Here is a 4348-nt window from a genome sequence, read left to right as displayed (position 1 = left end):
AGCTTCATGCGCTCAGCAGTACCTGAGCGTGCTCCACTAGCGCTTATGAGCCCGAGGTCTCTGAGCTTGATGACCAGCTTGGAGGGCACAATGGTGTTGAATGCTGAACTGTAATCAATGAACAGCATTCTCACATAGGTTCCTCTGGTCCAGGTGTGAGAGGGCAGTGTGGATGGTGAGGGCTATGGCGTCGTCTGTGGACCTGTTTGCTCTGTAGGCAAACTGCAGGGGGTCCAGAGAGTCAGGGAGGGAGGAGGTGATGAATGATTTGACTAACCGCTCAAAGCACTTCATTATGATGGAGGTGAGTGCTACTGGGCGGTAGTCGTTGAGGCTGGGGATTTTTGTCTTTTTGGGGACAGGAACGATAGTGGAGTGTTTAAATGTAAAACATGTGGGGACTGCAGCAGGGACCTGTTGAAGATGTCTGTGAACACCTCTGCCAGCTGAACTGCACACACCCTGAGAACACGGCCAGGGATGCCATCAGGTCCAGGAGCCTTGTGTGGGTTAACCCTTTTAAAGGATTTACACACATCTGCCCTGTTTAAAACAAAAGGGCACGGTAGCTCCTGGTCCCTCTGTACCTCCACAGCCCGGCTGCTCTCAAAGCATGCAAAAAAACTGTTCAGCTCATCTGGGAGAGATGCGCACGCAGACACTCCCACAGCACCCCCCGCTGCTCCTTTGTAGTCTGTCATTGTTCTTAGTCCCGCCGACATGTTCCTTGTGTTACAGCCTTTGAAGTCAGATTCACTAACCCGACTGTCAAAACTCATAGCAAAGAGTACTGTATTCCTTTAACCCCAACAACATGTACGTAATCCTGTCAATTAAATCATAACGCGTTGTAACATACATAGCAACAACTTCTATGCTACATATTTCTTTGTAGTATTGCATATTCTCAGTATCTTATGAAATGGCACAGCCGTAGTAATGGCACGGAAAACACAAGCGCTTGCATAAACCAAAGAACAAGATAAATTGTATAAAATGCCTTGCAGCAAGATGTGTCCCACACACCATCATGCTGAACTTGATATGTACTGCAAAGTGAGCAGCAGCTCCACTCAATCTGTAACAGAGCTGGAAGTATCTGTTGGGATATCAAGGTTAATGTTTCTGATGGTATCATAGCATTCTATTACTGCCAATGAAAACGTCTGAAACTGGGATATTTGGCTAACTCAGAGGCTCCCACTGAGCTACTGGAGTTGTGCCAGTCTCTCGAAGGATACACTTCCTTCATTAATATGCCTTCAGGTTTTTCAATTCTTTCAATTTATGGTGTTTGTGGCTCTTTTGTTTGAATGTACCCAACCAAATGGCACGGAATAATTCCCTCTTTTTATTACAACTTTTAGAGACTATTCTTTACATCACATTAGTGTGAGATCCAGCTCATAATACAGTAATCCACGAAAAGTAAATGGATATAAGTTAGCAAAGTGTTACATTTTTGTATTAATACAAATACAAATACAGGTGTAAGGTAAGTTCAGTCAGACAGAACAGCCGGGCTTTGGCAAGGAGGGTAGAATTTGTTGTAGAAGAAAAATTATACAGAGGTTATTTTAAAAAAAAAAGTATCTTCAGTAAAGTTGTGTGTCATACAATGGGTACACATTTCACAGTTCTGTAACTGTCAACAATTTAGGGAAACCAGTTTTTGCTGACTTAAACACTTTTCAGTTGATCATTATTGAAGATGTCAGCTGTTACGCTGGACAGGCAAAAATAGTTGTTCGTGAATCACAGAAAATACCTAAATTGTCTGGTACAATGGTATCCTTTTAAAACTCTCAGTCAACATTACTTTTGTTAGTACATTGAAAACTCTTTTCACTTTTATGAAAAAGTATAAATAATATGTTTCACAATTCTCGGTGAGGGTTAGTAATACAAAGTATAACAAATAAGTATATTAAAGAGGACATAACATGCTTATTTTCAGATTCATATTTGTATTTGGTGCCTCTACTGTGATAGAGAACAGTGTGTTGGAATGCTGGCCAATAGAAGAGCAACTGTTGAAAAACATCCATATATAAACGGAGACTTCACAGCAGGAAGCCAGACTAATCGGTAACGTTTGGGGGGTTGTAAAGTTAATATTGAAAACCAAAGTTTGGTTTGCAGATATCACTCATTAAATGCTGATCCAGTCTCCTCCAAAGTAATGTTTTTTTTATTCTAAAACTAATGATGCAACTGGTATTTGTGTGGCTATTTAAAACAAGAAGTCTTTGCCTTTTCATTTTACTCCCAACTAACCCTGCTTTACTCTGCCCTTCTCTCTTTTTTGCATTGTCTCTTATTATCAGTGAATATAATTGTTTTTGTTGACTGCAGGGGGTTTTGACACCCCTGGGATACCTCCATTGAACTCTCCTAAACACACAAACAAACCTTGTCTCAGCTATATCTTGATCTGAGATTGCATCTTCACATTTAACATGTTCCACACACAAACACACCTTCCACCCCACTTCGACACCTCAATCTGCTTCACCTCATTCAGCGCACGTCCTTCCCTTCATCCCCTCTCCCATGCTGTCCTTCCGGCTCACTCTTTTCTCCCTGCTCTCAACCGATCAGGGGTCAGTCCGCAGTGTCTCCATTAGTCACGTCCCATTTCATCCTGGCTCCCTGACTATGATCCAGGGTCAGGGACTGCCCAGCAGCCATTTCCCCTTCCATACCTGAGCACGGGACCCAACCTCTTATCTCTTTTAAGTCAGGCACTTGCTGGAGGTGGTCCTCTCATTGCCTCTGTCCTCCAACGCACGCACGCACGCACGCACGCACGCACGCACGCACGCACGCACGCACGCACGCAGCGACTACACTTCCTGAGGGTGCTTCGGAGAAACCGACTGAACAAGAAGCTGCTGGTGTCCTTCTACCGGGCGACCATCGAGAGCGTGCTGTCATACTCCATCTCGGGGTGGTATGCAGGATGCTCAGCTGCGGACAAGAAAGCCCTGCAGAGAGTGATCAGGATGGCAGAGAAAACCATCGGCTGCCCCCTGCCCTCTCTGGAACACAAACAGACTCAAAAACAATTTCTACCCCTGGGCCGTCAGGCTGCTTAACCACCACACATAATGCAATAACCATAACCATTCTCACACATACACACACTTTTAATGGACTTTATATACTATTTTTATATCAATATTTTTAACTATTTATTCCCCCGTATGATTGTTTATGTTGTCTGTCCTATTGCCGTGTTTTTTAGTGTTCTGTATGTGTTTGTATTTTTTGCACACTGGGACAGAGTTGCACTCTGAATCTCGTTATACTCTGTGTACAATGACAATAAAAGGCTTTAACTTTAACTTAACTTAAAGTGGACCTATCATGCTATATTTGAATAATATAGTGTAGGACCATACCTATATAAGGCATATTTATACTTTTTTTTTTTCAAAATACCAAACAGATCATGCATTTTAGCCATGCCTCATTTTGCTCAATTTGAAAAATGTTAGCTCTTTTTTTGCAAGGGTTGATTATGTGAGCAACAGCACCATCTAGAGGCCTGGCATATGTACTACAGCGTCTCCAGCGCTTTCGAACGGCAATGCCATGGTTGTCTCCTCCTGATTGGTGGAGTTGGCCCAATAGCCGTAGCGCCACCGTCCTGACGTCAGGACAGTGTTCAAATCTGGATCAGTTTTATCAGATCCGTTGGCAGCCCCTTTTTTAGAGATTTGGGTATGGAGGAAAATAGAGAGGGTTGTGTTTTCTGACACTTGGTGAGTTCCCTGGAACACCGGGGACACATATTCATGTAAAAAGACGTACAAAAGCGCATTTTGCATGATAGGTCCCCTTTAACTTAACTTAACATTAACTTTAACTATTCATTGGTAAATTCAAGGTTCAAGGTTCAAGGTTCTTTATTGTCAATCTGACATAGCTACAGAGTAATTATGCAGTTGAAAATCTTATGTCACAGGCTTCTCCAACAATGCAACATAATAACATAACATAATAACAATAAGAGCAAGAGCAATACAAAAATAATAATAGTTATAAAAATGAAATAAAGTTATGATGTGGAATAGTGCAGTATGAGTCTATATACAAGTTATTGGAATGATATATATATATTAGGTATTAGATACATACTACTGAGTAGCAGTTGAATGTTTGAAGTTGTTTCAACAGTTCAATTTTTTAACAGTCTCACTGCCCGCGGGAAGAAACTGTCTCCGAATCTTCTTGTCCTTGCCAGGATGCTGCGGTAACGTCTGCCAGACGGCAACAGAAAGAACAGTTTGTGGCTGGGGTGATGGGGGTCTTTGATAATCCGTAGTGATTTCTTCCTGAGCCG

This window comes from Trematomus bernacchii, unplaced genomic scaffold (genome assembly GCF_902827165.1).
Source record: "Trematomus bernacchii unplaced genomic scaffold, fTreBer1.1, whole genome shotgun sequence".
Classification (NCBI taxonomy): Eukaryota; Metazoa; Chordata; class Actinopteri; order Perciformes; family Nototheniidae; genus Trematomus; species Trematomus bernacchii.
The sequence above is the reverse complement of the archived record's forward strand: the minus strand, read 5'-3'. Positions refer to the sequence as shown.